General features: G+C 36.4%; 1 pseudogene; it reads right to left on the bottom strand.

The window, feature by feature from the left end:
- The window catches only part of LOC120621495 (AP-1 complex subunit sigma-1A-like), a 113,406-nt pseudogene extending 87,924 nt beyond the window's left edge, over positions 1 to 25,482 (bottom strand).
- Between the last annotated feature and the right edge of the window lie 768 nt (positions 25,483 to 26,250).

Below are 26,250 nucleotides of genomic sequence, written 5' to 3'. Positions count from 1 at the left end.
CATACTTACTAATAAAAATTAAAATCTTCTTTCTGAAAACTAAATGAAATCATAAAGGCTTCTCTAGAAAATTTCAGGTATTAAGATTTCCATTATAACTATAAACGGTTGACAAAATAACATGGAAATACAAACAATTCTGAGCATATTACATTGAGGAAAAAATGAAGTCTATTGCTACTAAAGCTAATGTGTATGCTTGTATTTTTCACTGGAATTAAGATCTAAAAAGATTGTCTTGGAACTAAAAGAACAGTATTAGAAAGAAAAAAGGAAAAAATCCCTAAAGTAAATCTGAAGTACATTATAAGAATTTCTGTACAGGAAATTCATTCATTTAATCATTTTTGTACTTCAATTAATATTTACTGAGAACTATTTATATGCTAAACATTATTATTTGTTCTAAGATACGTTAATGAACAATAAAGTTTCTAGCCTACCTGAGGCTTACATTTTAGTGACAGGCAATAATATATATGGTAACTAAATTATATTCTACGTTATAAATGATATAAAAGAAAAAGCGAATCTGGGTTAAGAGGAACAGAGAATGTTGATAGAGAGTATTAGACTGCAATTTTAACATGGGATCAAGTTGGACATCATCAAAGAGGTAAAACATAAAAAAATAAATAAATGAATGAATCTGTCTAGGTGAAGCACATTTTGACGATGCAGATAGCCAGTTCTATAACTGTAAAGTGAGAGAGGGAAAGAAGCATTATAAAAACAGCAGAGGAAAAAGAAAAACAGGTGTAGTTGTAGCAAAGTGATGAGAAGAAATGAAAAAATGAAGTCCTGGTGATGATGGAGAGCCAGACCCTGAAGATACCTTCAGGTTATACAGACTCTGCTTTTCTTTGTGTAAAATGGGGAGATCGTTCAGGTTTGGGGCCTAAATTCCAAAGGTCTCTGGTTCCTTTCAATATATATGTAAGAAAAAATTAAAAAACAAAACTCCCTCTGTTTAAAAGATCTGAGCACTGGAGTACCATAAATGGAGATAGGTCAGTGAGTATAGCAGGATGAAAATTAATTGAGCATAATAATTTTTATATATCTATAAAACATAAAGGGAAGCTATTGAAAGGACAGTTTAGTTGATCAGTGGGAAGAGAGTTCACAACTAGAGACACAAATTTGGGAGTTAATGACATGACATATAGAATTATAGTAGAGACTGTTAAATGTCTAACAAAATTTCTTTCCTTTTTCCATTGTATTTTGGCTTGTCCAGGCTAATTAACCAGATACTTTCAAGCCTTCTCATTACTGGTGAGTTAAGTTCTGACTTAATTGGACTATGTGCAGAGGTGATGAATGCTAATTACAGGTCTAGGACTTAAGACATAGGCATGCTTCCTTGAAGCAAACTTCCTTCTCCCCAGTTATTGGAACCCAGATATAGGTTTGAATCATAAAGATAACATTATAGAGGACTATGAAGTAATTATTTGACATTTTGGTCCCTGAGGAACAAAGAAGGACCAATGATTTCAAAACTGTTATGAGAGAGAGATATTAAATTTTATGTTGTATAAACCACTGTATTTCAGGATCTCTTTGACAAAGCAACATTACTTGACCCTAAAATATACAGACATTAGAGCCACAAATATGTGAGAAAAAGTTATTTAAAATTATTTATAATTTTTTTTAGTTTTGAGTTAATTGTATTTCAGAGATATAAAAGCTTAAAGATGTAAACCAAGGGAAACTGTCAGTTACTTTTCAGGCAACCATGAGAAAAAATTTTCATTAGAGTCTTAGAAATAAAAAATCATTATCCTTCCTTTTATTAACATTTCTTTTAATTTTTTTGGCCAAACTTTCTAGAGTTCTCCTAATGTCTGCTAAAATTAGCAAACATTACAACTCCATCTACCCTTATACTCTAAAGTAAATTTTATTGAATAAGCACATAGTTTTCAGTGATTGTGATCCTCAAACATTGACTAATATGAAATGCATTTGCAAATTTCAATTTCTTCCCTTTTCTATTTTTCTTCAAAAAAATTCTTAGTATTTGCCATTCATACATAGACTTTAAAATCCATGAGTACTTTTTCATGTACATTAACTTCCTTCATATTTATTTTTTTTTAAAGCCTACATCATTTTAACAGTATAGAACCATTGAATAGATCTTGACCTATTCTCTTCCTTAATCACTTTCAATTAAAACAAGCCAAAAGTCTTTTAATATTTTCTTAGGAATTTTGTTGACAAATATATTTACCATATTTATCCACACTAGTATCCATAGTTAGTACATAAAAATTATGCTATTTTTAATAATGTATTTGTAATAATGATCTGAACTCCAGGTTCTCTGGAAATACATTGTGAATCCTTGTGTTGATGTTAACCATCCCCTATAAGTCAGGAAAAAATAAACAGCAGTCATTGAATTATAATTCCTGGAAGGCTATCTGTGATTTCCAAAACATATTTCAGAGAAGAAGCACTAATCTAAAGATTTTCAATAATATCAAGAAGGTAATGAGTTTATACTTTGTATTTTCTCTAGATATTAAAATAGTGTGTACTAACTGCTTTTAGCCATAAGGAGGTAACAGAGGATGGGTCTACCCTCACGACTTAAGCAAATGAAAAACTAGAAAATATGTGAAACAGCAGTTTCAGGCATTAGACATAAGGCAGCAGAGGAAAATGATTCCTGAAGGACAAGAGGTTCCAGTCTGCAGCACAGGGAGGGGAAATACGAACAGAGCCATCCTGGTAGGCACCTGAGTTGAAGGGACAGTGGTTAGAATCTGGGGAGACCGTAGTAGCTAGAACTCACAGGGAAGAGCTCCAGGAGGAGTTTCACAGAGAAACAGAGTTCCAGAGATCTTCAGAGATCCAACTGAGTCTTACCCTGAACTTGATCATAGACTATGCATGAGGAAATGATCAGAAGCCGGTGAAACAATCCCCAGATAGGAGGATGAGAACATTTCCTGGGGTTCACACAGGAGAGAACAGGAAATTGTAAATATGTGGCCAAATGTAATTTTTCTTAGTTGTCTAATACAAGACTGAAAAAGATGAAAAGGAGAACAAAGAATAGATGAAACAAGTAGCATCCCCCCACACAGCAAGATAGTATGTTGAAACCAACCATGAAATTGAGGTCTAAATACACCAATTAAAAGACAGAAGTCATCACATTGAAGAAAAAAAGCAAAACCCAACTAAGTGCTACAAGAAACCAATATCAAATATAAAACCACAAATGAGTTAAAAGTAAAAAGACAGAAGAATGTATATTATCATGCTAACATAACAGATGGACATATTACTATCAAAGTGTATTTCAGAGAAAAGAATATTACTAGGTAAAAGAGTAATTTCATAATGATAAAGGGGTAATTCATCAAGAGGACATAATTGAACTATGATGACAGAAAATACATTAGTGTTTGCATGTAGATGAGTTGGGGAGACAAGATTGGATAACAACAGGTCACATGAAATCTTTTGTGGGTGATGGATCTGCTCGTTTTTTTGATTGGGGTGATGATTTCAAGTTGTTTACCAGTGAAAAATTATACAACTGTTTAATTTAACTATGGGTAATTATGCCTTTATTATAATTCAATCATTTTTTTTAAAAAGCGTGCCCCTAATAAAATAAAAATATCCATATAAAGTGAGAGCAGACATTCTCATCTCCTTAATAATCTTAGGGGAAAGTTATTCAACCTTTCACTATTTAAGTATGATGTAATACTCTACTGTAGGTTTTTCCTAAATGGACTTTATCAGGTTACGTCGCTTTCTATTCCTGGTTTGCTGAGAGTTTTTGTCACGAATGTTGGACTTCATAAAATTCTTTTTCTGCATTTATTAAGATGATCATATCATTTTTTTTTTTTAGTCAGTATGGTGAATTATGTTGCTTAAGTTTTAAATTCTAAAACAACTTTGCATTTCAGAGATGATCCCCACTTAGTCATGATAAACTGGTGGATTTATTTAACTAAAATTATGTTGAGAATTTTTGCAACAATGCTCATGAATTAGTTTCCTATATCGTCTTTTTTTTTTTTTCCTGGTTATGCCAGAATATTGCTAGCCTCACAGAGTGAGTTGGGAAGTGTGCTCCCATTTTCAATTATTTTAAAGTGTTTATATAAAACTAGTATTATTTCTTCCTCAAATATTTGGCACAACCCATGAGTGAAGATATCTAGGCCTAAAATTTTTTTTTGTTAGAATATATTTAAGCGCAAATTCAATTCATTTAATAAATATAGGGCTATTCTCTTTTTGAGTAAGCTTTGCTAGTTTATGTCTTTCAAGGAACTTAACCATTACATCTCCGTTGTCACATATATTTTCATTAATTTGTCCATAACATTTCTCAATAGTCTTTTACTGCCTGTAGGATTTTCAGAGATGTCTCCTTTCTCATTCTTTATTTTGGAGAATATATTCCTCAGTGTCCCCTCTAGACAATTCAGGCAGAGTATACAGTGCACTATAGACTTTTAAAAAGACTGAGCATTTTATTGTGCAATTAAAGAAACTGTGACACAAGGCTACTCTTCAGCCTAGCTTGAGGAGAATCCTTTGGGTATAGCTTTTTTATTCCTATTTGCCCACATGAGTTATATAATTGTTACCTCAAATTCTATAGCAAAGGGATACAAGTGAACAAACAGAAAAAAAGTTCAAACACTTTAAGCCTGGGTCTATCATCTGGTTCATTAAGAAATGATACTACATACAGGTTCTAGACCAGTGACAGGTGTAAGACCAGATCTTATATGGCATCTAAAACTGATAGCTATACTCGTTTCAGGGGTCTTTCTCTTAACGTGAAGCACAATGATTTGAACATTATGCAGACTATTTTAGAATGAAAAGTCACTATTTTATATCAAGCTTTCCGATAATCTAACCTGACAAATGGGGAAGATGTCCCAAGCATTTGGTTGGTATAGGTGACTTTAGATTCTAGCTACTGTGAAGGTCTGCTTCAGAGGTTGTTTTGGTAAGAGAAGAGACACATTCCACATAGAACGCCTAAGACAATGCTGCCGACTTTTAGGCAGTGTTATTGGAGTGAGCGTAAGAGCCTGCATTACTCATCAGCCTGTAGAAGAAGACTTGTGGAGACTTTAATGTTTCCTACAATACTTCAGAACTGCCAGATTGATCTATTTGTACATCACTACATCATTTCGTTATTCTGTTATTGGATCCCCAATAATCCTGTCCTATTTCTAACCCTTCAACTTGACAGTTTTATGTGATAACATGAATGTCCTTTCTCTCACCTCCAACATACATATAGCCTGGATGTGTTTTTTCATATGTTCAAATCCTTGAGTTCTCATCTCGGAATAAAGCCTAATTGAGTGTCCTTTACAGACAATAAATTCTTTAATACCTTCATCAAAAAGAAGGGAGAATATCAGATGAGAATTCCAGGAAAGTAAATTGCTACGCATATTTACAGCTAAATATACTTTAGACTTCAAATTACATATATATGTGTGTGTGTGTATGTGTGTATAAATATATGTGTGTGTGTATATATATGTGTGTGTATGTGTATATATATATATAGGTAAACATGTTTATCAATAAAACTGACTTTGAAAATAATTGTAGCTTTAAGTATTAAATTACTATATTATGATCAAGATGATGTAGTACTGAAGTTACAAAACTACTGTGCAGCTTTGAAAGAGGAAAGCTGCTTGTTAATTAAGAGCTGTTAAACCAATATGGAATTCATTAAGTAAAAACTTAAAAACTCTTATGCTAATCTCACTTTGAATGAATACATCTAATGGCAAAACTTGTATATCAATAGCTAAGAAATGCATTGTATATTGAACTTTGATATAAAATCAAAATAATCATAGTTATTCATGAAAAGAATTTATAAATTCTTTGAAAATAAAAAAAAATAAAGTTACTATTGAAAAAAATAAAATTATAGTCAGTCATGGCTAAACAAAAAATATAAGCCAAGGAAGTCATTACTTTCTTGTCCTTTGATATATTTGTTTTAACAGAAAATTTCTCTTCTGGTAATAACTTTTAACATTTAATTTGTATTCATTCACATCAATCTGAGCTCTAGGGAAAAAGAAAGTGTCATGTACTATATATTTTTTCTGTATATTATGAATGTATTTATGCCAAGTTTTCAAATAAGAATTGAAGTCTATACCCATTTAGCACTAATACAATGGCTTTAATTGTAGTTCTAATAATCATTGAACCACATTTCCCACAATGTTGGAGTAACTTTCTGGTATGGAATTCAGAAATGAAAAAACTCATCGATTTCTCTTAATCATGATGGAACATGTGATTTGCTATCACTTCACTGGCCTTGCACAGCCGCAGTGCACATCAAGCTGTATCTACTGAGTCAAAAATAAATTTGAATACAGAAGAAAAATAAAGAATGATAATTCCCAATTAAAAATATTTAGCCTCTCACTTGGACAACTGTCATAGACAACAAACTCTGTCCTCTGCTTTTTCTTGACATTTCTTATCATTCCCAAGGAGACCCTGTATCTTCTGAACTCCGCAGGGCACTCTAACTGATCTCTAGCACAGTGCTTCAGACACACCGGCTGCTTTCAGATTCAATGTTATTCCAAGCTCCTTGCAATATATGAGTCTTCACACAGCGTTATCCTTCTGCCTGGGACTCTCTCTTTCTTGCTTTTATCCTTTGATTCCATTAGATCTCTGAATAAATGTAATTTCTGAAAGGTCTTCCCTGAACACTTTCTCCAGAGTTGGCTGGCTTCTGTTACTCTCTAGTCTTAATCTGAAATTTCTTCCTTGCTTAATGGCACTTGCCATACTTTCTACTATTTTATTAAGTGGCTGACTAACTGTATTTCTCTTTTCCTTTCCACATTGTAAGCTCATAAGGACGGGAGCTGTATTTGTTTGTCTTTATCCATCCAGCACTCAGTGCAATGTTGGCACAAAGTAGGTGAACAGTAAATATTTTAGAAAATAAATCAGATATACCAAACATCTGGATGAGTAATTATTCTCTGCATCTTCTACTTTATAAAACTGATATTTTATTGATAGAAAAAAATGTCACCTTGTTTTTCTAATAGTGTTGGTGAATATGAAAGCAATTTACTTACATCCTCATGCCCTGTTCCTTCATGACTAATAGCATTCATTAGCAAGTTGGCTTTTAAGAATCATGAGTACATTTGGAGTTTATATAAGAACCAAATTTATGTCATTAATATAATTCCTCTTAATAGCCCCTCAGTAAGAAACACTAGAAGGTCACTGTGGAGGGACAGACAAATTTGTGCAAAGCCAAGGGATCTCATGAGAGTAAAGGAGTAAGCATTCTTTCTTTATATTTTAATGTTATTAGGACATGTATGATGAAAAAGTTTATCCTGAGAGATATTGGGAATGCATAATGAAAATGACCATAAGGGAACATGGAGTCAGGACAGTTAATTCAGCCTCAGCACCAGGGTCAGAAAGGAAATTAGAAAGGGCTAGTTCTACTATAACATGTGGCTGCTCTGGAATACTCTACTGAGACGATCATCTCTGGCATAGAGGGAAAACTTAGGCAATATGGTTGTGCATGGAAGTGTAAACTAAACAGCCACCATCTGTTTGAAGGACGCTACCTAGAAATGATTCAGGAGATGTGGTATTGTCTTCTATTGAAAGACCACTGTGGCTTCAGAAAATCAACACAGTAATGAGCAGGGCTCTCGAATTGTAGAGGGCTGGTTTTCTACAGAATCATAACAAAAGCAACTGCAGCCAAATGTCTGGCTACTAGAAGTGTACTCAGTGCAGATTAACTGAGCCCAGTAGTTCTATGAAGTCCGGTAGAGGAATATCTGTGTGTGGATGGCCCATGTAATTTGAATGTTAATAAACAACATGGATTTACTTGACCATCTCTAGCAGATACTGTCAGTGCTCTAGCTATCTTCTGTTAGTTCATACAATTATGGGTTTACAAGAAGAATTGTTTCTTTTGCTTACGTATCTGTGCTTTGATCAAAACTTTAGGGTAATTGTGGCTCTGTTCTAGGTGGCATCAGTTAGAGTACCTGGATTGGGGCTAGACGATCCATTTCCAAAGATGGCTCAACCAATTCTGATCCCTCCCACCTTCCTGAGAGTTTTCTTTTTCACTAGAAAATTTGAATCTGGCATTCAAGGGGGACACTCAGAGTTTGTTGGTAAGAAAATCACCCCGAATAAGAGTTTGCTTGCCTGTCTGCTCAAATATATGCTGAATCAGATGGTTTTCCCTCAACAAACCTGTCTTCTTCCTAGGGAGAGAAATGCCCTCATGGAGGCAACTCTCTGTGTCTGCGTAAAAACAGCATTCACTATAGAAGAAATTATTTGTGTGCTGAAATGAATTCTTCTCTCTGGCTTTATTTTGAAGTTTATTACCAATATTCCTCACAAATACACAACTGGACAGCTGAATTTTGTATAACTTTGATGAAATGAATAAATTCAGTGAGGACAACCACTGGGACTCAGAGTCTTCAAGACTAGAGAGCCAGTGCTCGTTTTGAAGAGTTATAAGATAAGAACAAAAGACAATATAAGCTTTAAACAGGCAAGCTGATTTCATGTTTGCCTCAGGCAAACCAAATGTTCACTGTTGATTTACTCTTGAATTGTGAAAGCAAAAGCTATAAAAGCAAAAACAATCTTTGTTGTTCTTTTTTTTTAACTCCAGTGTGGTTCCATGATACACTGAAGTAATATGATTTGCTATGAATGATGTGAAGAAGAGTTGTTCAGACTTATGGTTCTGGAAACTTTCAACAGGTTCAACATTGTGAGCCCATATGTTAAAAATCAAACCATTTCTGTGACAAAGGTTCAAAACAGTGCTACAAAGACAGGTGAATTGAATTCCAGTGATCTCGTTCCACCTTAGTGGCATTGCAAAAGCTGTTAAGGTAAAACAATAATGTCACACAAGTTATTTCTGGTATCCTGGCATTTCTTTAGAAGGGTATAAGTTCAAGAAACATGCTATAAAGACCAGAGAGGTCAATGATATTCAAATGCTATCTCCTATGTGAATAAGAATTTTTTTTGTTATTGGGAAATATCTTGTTGAGCATGAAGCATCATTTTCTGCCTGTGAGATATATCGATTGACACAAATTGTGACAAATCAAAATATTAGAACACCGTTTTTTTACTCCACTTTAAGAATAAAAATGTTTACTTTCCCTTCTTTATTGAAAAAATGGGAAGATAAATCACAATACTTTCATAGAAATCTTTTTAACCTGATATACTTTATCTTGTCAACAATATCATGAGCCAGATGAGGGACAGGAAACTCAAAAAGATTTGCCAAAATTAGCAGAGTTAAAGAAAGGCGAAATATAAATTCAAACTCATATTTAACTGACCTCAAATTCTCTGATCAATCCTTTACACATTATAGCCCTCCTGGTTCTAATGTTATCAGGGTCATTTACTTGATGTTTTCAAGAAGACAAATACTTTAGAATATATCCCTCCCATTAGGTAAAAGGAGAAATCCTTAATAAGTTTGATATTACGTTTAAAATGTAATACCTAAATTTTGAATTAAATTACATAATAAACGTGACCCTTTAAATTGTATTAGAATTAAAAACAACAGAGATGGAGTCCTCTCAAACTTTCATATGTCTTGGTCACATACTATATTAGTTTCTAGGGCTGCTGTCATAAGTACCACAAAATTGGTTGTTCAAAACAACAGAAATTTACTGTCTCATAACTCTGGAGGAGAGAAGTCTGAAATCAAGTGATCAGCAGGGCTGGTTCTTTCTGAGGGCTTTGATGAAGAATCTGTTTTCTGACTTCTTTTTACCTTCTGGTGACAGTCAGCAATCCTTGTCATTCCTAGGCTTTTAGATGCAACACTCCAATATCTGCCTCAGTCTTCACATGGCATTCTCCCTGTGTGTCTCTTCTCTCTTATGAGGATACTGTTTATATTGGATTACAGGCTCACCATAACCCAGTATGACCTCATCTTAATTTGCTCTTAATTACAACTGCAAAGATAATATCTCCAAATAAAGTCACATTCAGAGGTAACAGGGATTAGAACTTCCACATATCTTCTTTTTCGTGGGGGGGATGCGGGGGGACACAATTCAACCCATAACATATAGAAATCATGTAACAGAGCTCGGTTAAAAAAAATCAAGCAGGAAACTATAAAGTCTGAAAGAGCAAGATATATGTGGAAATACTGGTATCTATATGTGCATGTATATATGCTTGTGCATGTGCTAATGTTTTTAAATTTTCATGTAGTATCAAAATTAATGCATTGCTTTTAGACTAATTCTATTTTTGGTGCAGGTATGAAGCTATGGATAGTTAAGAATTTGAACAGACTATTTCAATGATATGGTATGTATTTCCCTCCTCTTCTTTGCCTATGAATAATTTACCAATTTTAAAATTTCTTAGCTAGAAATTTATGTTCAAAAATAAATATTTCTGTACACTGCTTTTGGGTCTTGTAAATTTTATTCTCCAGGAAGTTTCACAGAATACTCCAATCTTTTAATTTAAAAAAATATTTGTTTTGGGAACTTATAAATTTATTATCATTTTCATATAAGTAGGAATTGATTGATACTTTCTTGAGGAATTATCATGAATAGTCATCATACCTTTCATCCCATATTTTAATTTTGTAGCATTTAGACCTTTTTTTGTAAATATTTCCCCAAATAAGTGTAATTATACTTTATTATTACAAGGGTTCAGTTAATATAGAGTATAGAATACACCACATAAATCTGAAAGCATTTTCATGGAACACTAAAGACCCTCATTTTAGTTTTACAACACAGAGAGTTAAGAAGCTATTCATCTGGAAAGCCAGAATAAAAATCTTTAGGTCAATACTTATCTATTTTTTTTTAAAGTGAAAGACCTCCTTAATATTTTCAAAAGATCTTTTGCCTACTATGCACGGAGCAGCAAAACATATTTGTTAAGCTGCTTAGAATTCAAGTCTTCCTGTTTTGTGCATGCGCTGTTATTCATATGGTCCTTGTTCATTTTCCATGGGTCTAATCTATGTTTGCCTATATTGTTTAAAAGCCATTTTGAAACCTCATAGAGTTATTTTATTTTATTTATAGTTTCTTTTTCCAGTAATGATATTCTCATAGTACATTAATGCTCAGATGTCCTAAAAACATGTTATTTGCTTTTGGTTTAGAAACTGAATTAGAATAGTAAAAAGTACCCATGGCATCTATCTCTTTTGTTATAAATATACTGTCTTTGGCTTTTATGCAACACAGAGTCCAGAGCAATCATTAGCAGTAGATAATAATTATTCATTTTTATTCTCCTCTTCCAACTCAAAAGGTAGTTAGCTAAATGCTATACTAAATTTGGAGAAAAGAATGTTACTACTGTGATCACATTCTTTCTCTAATCTCCTGAGCTAGGCTTATTGCCCAATGAACTAGTCAACACAAAAGCAGCCATGGAGCACATATGGTAAACACTGCAGTGAAGGGTAGAAACTAGAATCCTCCAGCTCTTCTCCAAACCCAGACTCTGACTCATGAAGCCAAGCATTTGGAAGATGCAATTAATTTTCAGGGGCATTCAATTTATAAAGAGTGTCATATGGAGGGAAGGCTAAAACCAAATGGTTAAGATATCTGTGAAATATAAGACGCGAAAGGGAAAAAGTATTTTAGGCACATATAATTTTGTTAAACCATAGGTTAAACAGAGTTAAATAGATTTACTTAATTCAGAATTTCTTAGATCCCCGAATATGATAATGTACATTGTGAGTCACTAAAAATATGACATACTGTGTAGTTAATGGGTTCTGCACCCAATTCCAATGTGGGGGTGTGAGGTTTTCTCCACAGCTGGAGATACTATCAGATTCAACAGGTAAAGGGAATTGCCCTCCACTTCACATGCCAGTCCCAAGTCCCAACTGTTACCTGTGTTTCTGACCCACCGGCTGTAAATTGGAAGTTCCCAGGACCCCCTCTCCTTGGATTTAATTAATTTGCTAGAGCAGCTCACAGAACTCTGAGAAACATTTTACTTACTAGGTTACCCATTTTTTTTTTGTTAATTACTATTATAAAAGGATATAACTTCAAGAATTGCCAAGTAGAAGAGATGAGTAAGGCAAGGTATATGGGAAGGGTGTGATCATTCCGTGCTCTCAGAGCATGCCATTCTCCACCTGTTCACCAGCCCAGAAGCTCTGTGAACCCCACCTTTAGGTTTTTATGGAGGTTTCACTATATGGGCATGAGTGATTAAATCATTGGCCAGTGGTGGCTGATTCAACCTCTGGCTCCTCTCCCTTCCCTGGACATCAGGGAGTGGGACTGATAGTTCTAACTATCCCTTCTGATTGGTTCCCCTGGAAACCAGCCCTTCTTCCTTAGGTGCTTTCCAAAAGTCATCTCGTTAACATAAATCTATTTGAGGTAAACAGGGTCTTGTTATGAATAATAAGACACCCATTTCACCTTTATACCTGTGAAGCAATTTCAGGAACAGAAGACAAGAGATCAAATGTTATAACAAAAGATGCTACCATTATTCTTATTGCTCAGGAAATTCCAAGGGTTTGGGGAGCTGTGAGCTGGAAACCTTGGATGAAGACCAAATATAGATGAGAAATGTGCTTTGGTTATCTGAATGACCAAATATATATTTCTTATAAATCATAATATCGCAGCCCACCACATGGTCTTTGAACATGGATCCCTTATAGTAAAAAGAGAGTCTACTTGTCAGAGTATTTATAATTGGTGCAGCATTTATAGAACATATAGAGCGATAGTATCTACACAAACATGCATTCAGAGAAGCTGGTGTGGGGTATGGATAGATTTAAAGAAATAACTCATCTGTCCTATAAAGCCATCACAAATATTTTTATATTCTTGTACTAGTTTATTCTCTCCCCATCTCGCCCTTTATCTACTGCTCCTTATAGTAGATGTAGCCTGAAAAATAGAAGTCAAAAGATACAAGCACATTACTAGAGTTCCATTTAGTCATTAACAGTTGGTCCAGTCATCAATACATTTTATGAACAGAATATCTCCCAGAACATCACTCAGGTTTGCAGGCTGCCATTGCGCCTTGTCAAGTTCCAAAAGCAGTAACACAATATATGGCATCATCATTTTAGCATCTGGTATAACTGAGCCAAGAGACAATATCATCTCTTTCTTTGAGTCTCTTTTGAGATATTAAAGTAAAATTGGATTTCCCTCAGTACATAACCCACTTACTCATTTCTTTACCCATAGCTACTATGGATACTTCCTTCTCTTCATTTATACCCAAACTTTTCCTTTGGAAGGTGCATTATGTTCACCACTGTGCTTGTCTAGATTACAGGCAGCAGCACTAGTTTAGCAAGTGTATCCTGCTCAGTTCACTTTTATTCACACGGAGTAAGGTTACACAGGTGTAGAACTAGTGGGCTGTCTTCACTATTAACCCTAATTTTTCCAGACGAGGTGAAGTCACATCCTGCCCAATCAGGCCCTTAGAAATTCTGACATAAAGCTTAAAATCACAATTCCCCGATTAAGAATCATCCCTGTTTCTAATCCTTGTAGTTGCAGTGCTGGTCCTATGACCACTGCATCAAGTGTGGGGGCAGAAAAGCTGAGATGATGTGGGAAAGAAACAAATGCCATCATTCTTCTGCACACGCTTCTTAGATCCAAAACAATGACAACAACAACAAACAAACAAACATACAAACAAAAAAACAGAGAAATCTATCCAGTGGGGACATTCTCTTAGCCCCAATCATGTTCACATTGAGTGTGAGCACACACTCATAAAGGCATGTAAGCAGCCCTTCATGCTTTTATCTACCTGTTTTAGATAACCAATGTTCCAATTCTCTGTCCACTGTTGAACATTATGGGCTGTAAAGTGTGTTACTTGGTCTGAAGAAATGATGGTCAGCCTTCCAAACAGGTATAATATCATTTGTTCCAGCTCTTTCACACTATTTTAGTCATTTGCATCTACCACTGGGTAAGGCTGGCCCAGTCCAGAGTCAGTGCCTATTCCTGTCAGGACCCATTTATAGCAACCCCCCCGCCGACCCCCATTCAAGGATATCAGCATCAGTCTCGCTTGCCAGCTATGATCAAGGGCTTCCTACCAGGGAATCTGCCACATAGCCATCTGCAGTCTCTGTGTCTCTTGGCAGACAGAACAGTTCTTATTGGCATTTGTGTCTCAGAGGATGCAAGAGGGATGTGTTTAGATTCAGCCTGTATCTGCATCGCTACAGTTCCACCATGTCCATTCATTTCAAGTACCCAAGCAGTCATCTTAAGTGAGCACACAGAAATATCTGCTTGTAAATTCCAATCACCTTCTGAACCTGAAAGGAGATTCTTCGAATGGGCATCAACATATCCTACGTTAATAGGCCAGACATCCCTTTAATAGGCCAGGCTTCCACTGCCCTCCTGCCTGACCATGGGTCCGGGCCATTGGTCACTGCCCATCAGTCATGAAAGCCCAAACATAGGAGATTTTTACCACTGTTAATTCTTCCATCACTTCTAAGAATGCAGTTCAGCCTAATGGGCTGGTGTGTTTTTACTGTCCTCAACCAGAATGGTGGCCTTCCAAATGCGATCTTGCATGAACCTTTTGCTTTTTCTTATGGAACTCTTCTGGGCACCAACATCCCCAAATGAGTATTTCTCTGATATCACCCTGGACATTATTTCAGATTTTAGATTTTAAGATCACATTATATCGTTCAGCCACTTCAATTATTAACGTCTGGTGGCAACAAAGTAAATGCCCCTCAAGTAAAAATCCTCTAGTCTAAAGTCCCAGTACTCACTGATGGGAGGCACTCACAGGTTTTGCTATAAGCCCCAGTCTATGCTCCATGTAGAGCTATGACACAGAGAATTTGCCCCTACCAGCACTCCATCTTCTGTTCTCCATTGTGTGGGCCCAGAAATCTTTCTGGTTCCCACTTAGTATATCCCATTAACACTGCCTGAATGGCAGATTTACATGCCTTCTGCTTTACTTCATAATAAGTCTTTACCTAATATCTTCAGTAGTGTGCCTTTAAGTAAAATGATATAACTGATCTAGGCTTATTGAGGTAAGCAAGAGTTAAGTTCCTAGGCATCTCATCTATGTTATAATGAAACAGTGTTACATGAAAGGACATTACTGGAAGACATCCCCCAGGGAGATACAATGTCCATCTCTATGATATAATCAGGAAAAAGATGCAACCAATTCACATAAAGCCTGTTCAAACATACCCATTCTCCAACACACTTTCACTTTAATTCCATCAACTATTATTCTCACATCCATCAACTCTTCTGTTTCATAACTGAAGCCTCTATTAAAACTTCATCTATAGGTTTTGATTTTACAATACTAGATAGGAGAAGTATTCCCCAGCCAGACATAATACTCATTCCCAGAAACCATTCAGGTAAAAGAGATGTGACTTCTTTGCATAAAGCTTGTTTAAACATTCCAACTTTCATAATCCTCCTGACCCTTACATTTTCATATTCTCTCAACCTAACTGCAGCCCGAGTCAGGGCTTCACCAATGGATCTTGGTACCACAGTTTGTGAGACTCTAGTAGCAATGAGGCCTGGAACTTCCCTACTTGTGTGCAAAGAATTTAGGTCTCCAGAAAGCGGTCAAGCCCAGAGGCCCTGGCCCTTCTGTCAATCTTCATTTTGATTAATCAGCCTAATCGGTGCCCCAAGCAATTACTGGTAAGGTTTCCATAACAATCTCCACCCTTGATGTTTAAAATTTTTCCAAATTGGGGGTAAGGAGAGCAGACTTGTTTGGGGCCCTTGAGTTTTGGGGGGATCAAGAGGGGAACTGGCCCCTGAAGATTTGGTAGTGCTGTATTAAAATCTTTGTCTTAACCCCATCAATGTCTCTTTTACTCATCTCATTTCTTAGTAACTAGAGATTTCTATCCTGCTGGAATGAGTCCCATGACTCTTCCCCCACTATTTCCTCTTTGTTCTGCTCCTAACAATATTTTCTTTTTTCACCTTATTTCTTTCCCTGTCATCTCTCATTCTCTTATTAATTAACTTAATGTTTTTAATAACATCTGTAAGACCCAGAAGGGGAAGCTGCGAGGGCAAAGTCCATATGGCTTCCAGACCTGTTCCTCCTTGGCAGCAATAAGGTAAGTGGTGCCAAGTGAAAGAGAACTACTTAACTACAGCATTTACCATGATCGGGTAATTGGCATATTCATTGGGGGAATATCTTGGTCATCATAAAGCCAGTCCCACATGGCTTGCACATGAAGCATATCAGCTAGTACATCTGGGATCTTTTACTTAGCATTTATAGTGGGAGATGAACAGTCAATCCCCCTTTTCGGAGTAAATAGACTTCACAATGGCTCTTAGCCACCAGACGGGCTGGATCACATATAGCCATCTGTTCCACAGTGAGCTGTGGGTCCTGTATCAACTCAAATATTCTCTTCCATTCTGCAGGATTCAAAACCAAAGACACAGCTCCTAAATTAGTTACACTCATAATACATTTTAGTAGAGGTTCCTCAGGAAATTGATGATACCAATCCACAAAATGAAACAGTTCTTTCATACTATAGCCCTTGGTTTTGCCCCTCCCCCATATTGCCAACCTTCTTGGTGACCAGTTTGTTATAAAAGGAGATAATTTAGGAATAGCTAGATGGAAGAGATGCATAAGGCAAGGTAAGGGAAAGAGGAACTTTTGTGCCCTCTCTGAGCATGCCACTCTCCCCAAATCTCCACGTGTTCACCAACCCAGATACTCTTTGAACCCTATGCTTTTGGGTGTTTAGGGAGGTTTCATTTACAGAGGAGTGACTGATTAAATCATCGGCCATGGGCAGTAGAACTCAATCTGGAAGCCCTCTCCCTCTCTGGCAGTCTGCAGGAAAGTGGGACTGAAAGTTCTAATGCTCTACTCACAGGACTGTCTCCACTGGCAAGGCCCCCATCCTTAGGTGCTTTCCAAAGTCACCTCATTAACATAACAAAAGATGCCTTGATTGCTCTCATCACAGAAAATTCCGAAGGTTTTAGGAGCTCTGTGCCAGAAACCCGAATGAAGACCAAATATATATTTCTTATTATACATCACAATATCACAGTACTTTTCAAACCTGTACTTTATCTGAACACATCATGGGACTTCATTTTAAAGGACTTCCACTTCAGTTGTGAAAGCTGACATAAATGGAGCATTTTAAAACAGAGCCAGAGAGGCCCTTCTGGAGGAACTGCTTGGCTGTCTTGTTCCATGAACCTCTGGACTGTTTGGACTGGGCCAGACCTTTTAAACTGGGCCAAACCAACATTAGTTTACAAACAACTGTTTGTAAAGCCAGCAGGATAGAGGACAACCTGACCACAATGATGATTACGGGCTCTCTATGTGAAGACAGAATCAGTAACCAATCATGTGTAGTCAAGAGCAGCTCAGCTTATTAACATCTATAGGAATTCTTTCTTCGTTTCATGTAATTATTCCTTTCTTTATTTTTTCATAAAAATCTCTTGCCTTTACTCTGTAATTGGGACACTATCTGCCTTTCTGCCTGAATCTGTGCTTTCAGAATTGCTATTCTGTAATCCCAAATAAATGCTTACCACCTCTTAATTCATCTTATTAATTTTAGGTTAACATAAGAAAGAATGACCTATAAAAATGCTTCTCATCCTTTGTGGCTGTAAAAACAAAACTAAAACAGAGTCATTTATGTGGGGGACCAATGGAGTTGACCAACACACGCTCATTAAAAAAAATAAAATAAAATACTTAATCTTACCTAATTAGCTGCCAGGATTTACAGCTCTCCCCAGAAATCAGCAGCGGACACCAGCCAATTCCCAGTGCCAGGTCCGTTCATACCATCTCTGGACTTCTATGTTCTGGTGACTCTGCTACCCTAGCCCAAACAAGGAAGACCATCAAGCAACCAATCAGCTTAAAGAGACAAATAACTTCCTCATTTATCCCGCAAAAACCCCTTAAATTCTTGAGCAACTTTGAATTTATTGCTCTCATAGCCATGAGATTCCTGGTTTGCAGGTTGAAACCCTTGCAATAAACTCGTCTTACTGGTTTTTTTGTTTTGTTTTGTTTTTTTTAATTCAGAGTGCAGAGTTTGTTTTTTAACATGACAATGACATTTAAAAATGCCCCCAAAAAGTAGTCTCGTAGCAGATTGTCTCTGGAATTTAGTAACTTTGATTGAGAAAATAATAAGAAAAAAACTCTTTATATATTTAGAACTTCTAGGAGGAAAATATTGTCTTATTAATCTGAAAAATAAGTTTAGACAATAGACCATTAGCCTATACAATAACACTTCGCATTGAAGCTAAATAATAATTAAAGCTACAATATTTTTTGACATTAAATTATCTGAAAAACATAATTTGTTTTTCCCCATAAATAAAAGCCTTATTTTGAATTACTTTGAAAAAATTGATTTTGAATTAAGAACTTATAGACATCTTTTTAAATTTCTCCAAATACATTTCATATGTAGAATGTTTATTTCTACTTACACAATTCTTACAAATTTATCTTTGCCTTTCGAAATATTCCTTCATGATCCTTACATTTTTTAAGTAGTAGGAGTGGCAAAACTATAATTTATATAAAATTGAAATTCTCATAATATCTTTGAAGCTCTTAGACTTTAGACTTAAAACAAGATTTAGCTTTGAAAAATCAAGTATCACTGCTGTTACTGAGAAGCACTAAATGCCAGATTTAAACATAAATTTTTCAAAAAAATCCATCTCATTTTATAAAGTACAATATTTTAGTCTTCCAGTTCAGGATACTTATTGACTGGCCAGAGCTACAGTAAGCAAGAAACACTGAGAGGTCTACACCATATATACAGCTAATTAAATTTTCTCTCTCATCTTCCAACATTTAAATTATCCCCCTAAACACATGCTTATTCATAAAAATATTTCTGTACTTAACCTATCTCCTATTACCTCCTCCAGTTTCTTTGTTGTTCTTACTGTTCATTCCAACTTTCAGTTCCGTGGTTCTGTTACTCAGCCTTAGTTCAAATGTTTCTTCCTCAAAAAACAATAAAACAGAACTTTCCTAGAGGTCTCTCTATTCATATTGTGTTCAAGGTCCAGCTTTCTCCATAATTTTCTACATTGATGATTTATCCTAGGTTCCCACACATATGTAGAGATGTTCCTTTCATCATTAATTTTACAGATGACAGCAGAAATGGACAGAGCTGTTACCTTCTCAACATGCATCCACCCTGCCCACTGTGGGCAGCAATACAGGTAAGATAAGTTTGACCATACTCCCAGTTTTTTGCTCTGTAATCTAGGATTTAAACCATACCTATCTCAATCAGCAAAAGCAAGGCTGGAGACCTGCAGTTGGCTGAATAATGGCCTCCCAAAGAAGTCCATGGCCTAATCTCCTGAATCTGTGAATGTTACCTTATATGGCACAAGGGACTTTAGATATGTAATTAAATTCAAGACTGGAAGTATAGAGATTATTTTGGATTATCACCTTGGGCCCTAAATGTAATCATATGAGTCTTTATTAGAAGGATTCAGGGGAGTCAGAGAGTGAGGAGAAGGTCATGTGATAATGGAAGCAGAGACTGGAGTGATCCACTCTGAAGGTGGAGAACGGGGCCACAAGTCAAGGCATACAAGCAACCACTGGAAGGAGCCGTTAGAAACCAAAAATGTCAAGGGAACCTCTTTCCTCAGAACTTCCAGAGGACGCCAGTCCTTAGACACCTTAACTTGAGCTCAGTGAAACTGATTTCAGACTTCTAATTTCCAGAACCATAAGAAACTAAATTGTTGTTATTTTAAGCTACTAAATGTGTGGTAATTTGCCACAAAAGCAACAGAAAACTAATATACGATTAGAATCTAATCAATGGGCTTTTCTTGCGTAGTTGGTTACAAAAGAGATTTCATTTTTTCTGTATGGTATATAGAGCGGATGTGAGGTAGGAAACTATTTTAGCCATTAACCACTATGATCAAGTTCAGCTAGAATTTGAAACTGACAAATGAAGGAAAGTAAAACCCCCATAATTACAGAGAAGCAGGAGCACAGCCCTGATCAAAACATGCTTGAAGCCTGCAATGATTCAGGACTGCTGCAGTTACATAAGCTTATAGATTCTCTCATTACTGGGAAGAGTTTTCAATTACTTGCATGAGAAGCAACTTAATTGTTATAACAGTTCTGCACAAAACCTAAATTTTTAAATACAACATTTAATATGCTTTCATAGTTGTATAAAGCAGGAAGGAAGCTTCCTGGTTTAGATCTGTGTAACTGAATAGCAAGGACTGTGAAAGCAGGCATGGTATTATGGTGCCTGTCTTGTTCACTACCATATCATCACTGCCCAGCACTGTTCAATAAATTTAAATAGGTGCTTAATAAATATTTTTGGAATGGGTTGATGATTGAATATAAAAGTACAAGGTATGATTATAGGACCATTATCAGCTAATCTTGACTTGAAAACATGTTATGAGCTATGTGAGACTGAAAATACAAAGGCTTAATGACAGACAATAAATGACAAAAAGAACTCTGACCCACAACCCCTGTAGCAAACACCACCTCTGTAGCAACTGGCCTCAAAATGTCGGAACTTAGTCAATGACTGCCAGCTCCTTTATTGGTCCCCTATGATTCCAACTCGGGAACAACCAAAGAAAGCCAAATATACTGCCTAACTTCTAGCTAGCCTGCCTCTAGCTTCCCCTTGGCAATGACCTCCAGTCAGAACATACCTGAAGTTTCTCCTTTTTCCACTATTAACCTTTCTCATTCTCCTGCTACCCTTGATTCTCTACCAAACACAAATGACGGTGGCTGACTCTTTTGCTATAGCAAACTCTGAATGAATAGCTTCAGTGTCTTCTCATTGCCTTTATTTCCACATTTATGTCTAAGAACTAGTTTCTGTAGAAAGGTATTTTTTCAATAAAATGTCACCAAATAAACGAGTCAAACATTTTTTTAACTGTAAAGTAAATAGATGGGCATTAAATTATTTCCATCCAGAAATACTCTCCCACTGCTCTGGACTTTGCTTAAAAGTTTGACCATTAGAGTTTCATTAATTCATTACTAATTGTTTTTTAAAAATGTATGCAAAAATTAAAACTCTCCAGGAATGATATTAAGCATAATAATACACTAATGTACAGAGAGATCCTGCTCCTGACCTCAGGGAGTTTATATACCAGAGGGATAGACAAGACACTGAATGGCATGTTTACATAATTATATATTTAATTATAACATCAGTAAGGGCCAAGGGTAGAAATGCAGGAAGATAAAAGAATACGGTAAAGGGGTTCCAGGCTTGACACCAGAAACAAGAAGGGCTTTATGAAGTAGTGGTGAAGGATCGAATTGCCTCTCCTTCCAATTATCTTCTAAAACTTTTCCCAGAAGGGTGTGAAACCCAAATGACTGAAACTGAAATCCTGTCATTCTGGCAGAATAGTGCATAAAAATAGAAATAGTTTTGGCTTATGGAAAAACAAAGTTACATTTCTTACATACTAGAGATTTTGGACTCTGATTCATACTTACTATATTTACATAACCTAAGGTGTTAAAAATTATGTCAGATTCACTTATTTCCCTTGTAGAAATACCCATGTTTTTACAGGGAACTAGCTATTTGAAAACAGTAACAACTGCTTGAAAACTCTTTGGCTCTTGTATCCTGCAAAACATAGGGTACACTCCTTAGCTGAATCTTAGACATACTCTTCATAATTTATCCCCAAACCTGTCTTCCCCTACCTTCCGAGAACTGTCCATCACTCCCTTGACATGCTTAGCATTTCAACATGCCAAACTTCTTTTCCTTACACCTGAAATCTGTTCTCATAGCTCCATTTTTCTATTCATATGCTTTAGTCAACTTGCATCGCCTCGTTTGCTTTCCCTCACTCTTACGTCCACTACACAGACCCAGGCTAATATGATCTCCTTATCACTCATTTAGTATTCTGAAGTCTTAGGTTAAGTACTTAGAGATAAGATGATAGATTTTAGTCGCCTTCATTAACAACATTTATTATATAATTGTTCAAATGTCTATTTGACTTTTTTTAATCTAAATCTAATTTTTTTATGAAACTATTTAACTTAAAACAATATAATGCTTCATATAACGGAAGTGCTGTCTCAAATATATAGATTGTTTCAATTATATTTACAATTTTGGAAAGCCATTCATTTGGAGCAGTTAATGGATCAGTTATGATCAGTAAGTAATTTAAAGTGGTTAAGAGGCCAAGACCAAAGTGTCTCAACTTGACTTTAGGTCTGCCACTTATTAGCTGTACAACCATGAACAAATGATTTTGACTTTTTGTGTTTCCATTTCTTGACCTGTCAAATGGGGACATTTATAGGATTTGACATAGAGTGTTGTAGTGATGAATGAAACAGATGAAAAGAGCTTAGAATAGTGTCTGGCACATGGTAATGGCACATTTTACCTATATGTCTCTTAGTAGTCACATGATCATCGTGGTAGGAAGAGGTGAGGGGTCAGTGTTGAAGGTAGCATACGCCAGACAGCATGCTAGTTACTTCTTCCATCAAAGAATAATAGAGATGCCACAATAGAGGAAGGCACATAGGAGATTAGGAACATTGTGGGATAAGTACTAGAGGAGAAGAAATATCTGGAATGCATTATGGAGTTCTTATTGAAGTCAGCAACAAAACAATAGAAAAACAGTGTCCCAGGCACATACAAATGCACATGAATGCAGAGGGTCTGGGGGACCACAGCACATTCATCCTCTGCCTATAGTACATCAGTAGTAGTCTACATCATGATCAACAGAGAAAGATAGGTTTTAGTTGTGAAAAGGTTTGTGATCCAGGAGAAAATGTTTAGAGTTTTCATAGAAGGCATTGGGGAAAAAAAAATTAACCATGAGCATTTTATTATTGGGTCAATAATGTGATTAATTTAAAACAATTGCCTGACATTAGCATGGACAGTGGGTTAGGAGGCAATGAGGTAGGGGCAGGTAAGTCAGGTAGAAAGTTATTGCACTAATTCAGAAATAACCAGCAAAGCGCTGGACAGAAGTAGGAGTAGTATAGAGAGGTACTATTTGAAAGATATCAAGATCTGGTTTAGAAGTGCAGAAAAGCTAGAGGTAGAAATAGGAGATTATAAGGTTTGGGAATATTGCATAAATATGACTACAGTTAAGGGGAACTTTAAAGTGAAAAAGATAAGAGGGATTGGCTTCATGGTACTAATTGTTAAATGTTTTCTGGCTGACAGTAGTTTTGTTTTGCCAACTTGTGCCCTAAACTTCAGGAAACAACACCAAATGAATAAAACAAGAGCTGAATAAATATTTGTCACTGACATTATGAGGACACTGAGAATGTAACTTATTTTGGGAAGCACAATAGAAGGTAAACAAGGAAACTCATTTCGTTCCTGGTATTGTGTTATTTTATATATACATTAAACACAAGGATGAGCTTATGAAACAGGTATCAATATGCAATTTTATACATTAGGAATATAAAGTTAACATTTAAATCATTTGTTTAAGGTCAGATAAGAAGTGGAAGATCCAGGATTAAAATTCAACCAACTTGCATATTTTATTCCTAAACAACCACATTACACTCCTGACAGAGTACAAAATCAAAAAGAAAAAAGAAAAAAAAAGAATAAAAATAGCTATACAGCAAATCGAGGTTTGTATAGGAAGGCCACATTTCTTCTGAATGAGAGGAAAAACAGTTCCTTTAGTATTAACACTGTGCTCCTACTAATGTGCTGATATTGCAATAGAGTCGGACTTTAAAATATGAAAAGTATTGTCTTTGCATGTAAGAAACACACAGTCTTTTGAGGCTTGGACCTCAAAAAACACATAGAGAATGTTACTGAAAGTACACAGCAAAAAAGTGGAGTGAAAATGGTAAAGCAATACTTAATCGTGAGCACAATTTTGCATAGTCTGCACTTATTTTCGTCTGCTTAAGGATAAACAGAATGTATCACAGTTTTCAGTTTGGGAGATTTAGATTATTACGAAGAAATCAAACACCCTAATGGCTTTCCGCCTTGCTATCCTTTACGTAAAAACTAACCCTGTTCCCCTCAATATCCTTTTCCTTTTATTTCAGAGGAGAGAAAATAAAGTCAGACATTTCCCCTAGCCAGTTCCTAAGCTCCTGCCTCACCCAGAACATGGAGTGAAAGAGAGACAGGGCCCAGTCTCCCATACAGCCCTCCCCTCCCCAACTCTCCCTCCCTCAAAGTGGACAGAAGCCCCACTGCAGCCAAGGAAGGGAAGTGGGCAAAGTAGGGAAAATGAATTCCCTCCCAATACACAGAAGCTCCCCTCCCTGGCAGGGAAACTTCCTAGGCTGCTTGGGGAGAGGGGTGGAGGTAGTTTATGGGGCAGAGAAAAGAGAGGAGCCGTAAAACCCTTTCTCTTTAACCTGACATATTTATGCGTTTACAGTTATAAGGGACAGGTGGACGTTGGAGATAACATTAATTTTTCAAAGGCAGAGAATGAAAGCCAAATAGCACCTCTCTTTTGGTCACATGTTCCTGCCTCCCAGCTCGTAAAACCTTCGGTGAGAAAGGGGAAAACAGGTGGTAGGTGTAGGGAGGGAACATCTGAGGTTCCTGAGCCCACAGCTGACTTCAAAAAAAGAAGGTAAGGCAGCAGAAGAGGGGCAGCTGGGTCCCACCAAAAAAAGGACCCTCTGAGAGACATGTGATAAACAGCCCTGCCTCATGCCCTATCTCTCTAGCAGCTTCTCACACCTCCAACTGGCCTGGGCATACGTATGTATATACGTATATATGTATGTATATATATACCCATATGTATGTATCAGACTCACCTCCTCCAGCACACTGAGCACCGACACATCCTCCTGCTGCAGCAGGTCAATCTGCTTGACATTTCAACACATTCTTTTTAAAGGGATCCTGGACATAACCCGCCATCAAAAAGTCATCCAAGACGAAGTAGGCCTTCTCAAAGTTGAAGATGATGCCCAGCTTGTACATGATGCCGAAATATTTGTCCAGAAACTCCATGTATCCGCTGGTCAGCTCCAGCGTGATGAGCTCGTTGTCTTGGTCCTTGATGTCTCAGCAGAAGTGGAGGCTGGCTTGTTTCTTATAGCCGACTTAGAGGTCCCTCCACTCCAGGAAGCTACACGTCTTGGGCTTGCAAGACAGAAGAACATGCATAAGCTCCCGAACCATCGCAGCCTGTCTGACTTGACCAGGTACCATTTTTGCATTCGCAACTTCCCCTGCCGTCTGAACAGCAGCGCGAATCACGTCATTACGCACCCTTCCGCTCCGCGCGTCCCTTATCGGCTACCGTAGGCGCCAGCTGTACTCTCTGCTTAGTGTTTTTTTTCTTTCCCTCTCGCTTGAAGCCTCTCTTTCCCCTGAGAAGATCTGAAATGTCTGAAAGGTGAGAAGGCTATCTTCTAATTTGGAGCACCTTAGGAGCCAACAGTTTTTTGATAAGGCTAACTGTTTTCCTGCTGCCTTTATCTAGAGTGCCCAGGTCGGACTTGCTTGGGGCTTTGAACTGGGATCAGTGCTTACTGAGGAGAACTGACATTGCAGTTTTGTCCATGAGCTGAACTTTGATGAGCTTGACACATAATTTTTATGCTGCAGTTAAAAATATATATGTATATACGTATATATGTATGTATATATATACCCATATGTATGTATTCAGAGCAGCAACTATTACATATATATAGATATGAATAAGCAAATATATCTTGTACCCAATCTTCCTAAACATTTATAGAAATAAGATAATGACACTTTAACTTGAATTGCTTTTGAATATAATGCAAAGTCATGACTGCTTGATTTTAGATTTCAAATTTGTCTTTGTATGTAATCTCTCAGGTTTCTTTGGCAAATAAAATAAGAGGTAGATACTGTAAAGCCCGTGTAAAATACAATTGAACAGTTTACACTACCAAGTATCTATTCTTCCTGTTAATTAATGTTTTAAATAGTGAACGAACTAATACTTCAACAGTAAAACAAAATCTCACGTTATCTTTAAAAGAATGGAAGCTATA

The sequence above is a fragment of the Pteropus medius genome, unplaced genomic scaffold, assembly GCF_902729225.1.
Source record: "Pteropus medius unplaced genomic scaffold, Ma_sr-lr_union100, whole genome shotgun sequence".
NCBI lineage: Eukaryota > Metazoa > Chordata > Mammalia > Chiroptera > Pteropodidae > Pteropus > Pteropus medius.
This window is presented reverse-complemented; position numbering and strand designations above follow the sequence as displayed.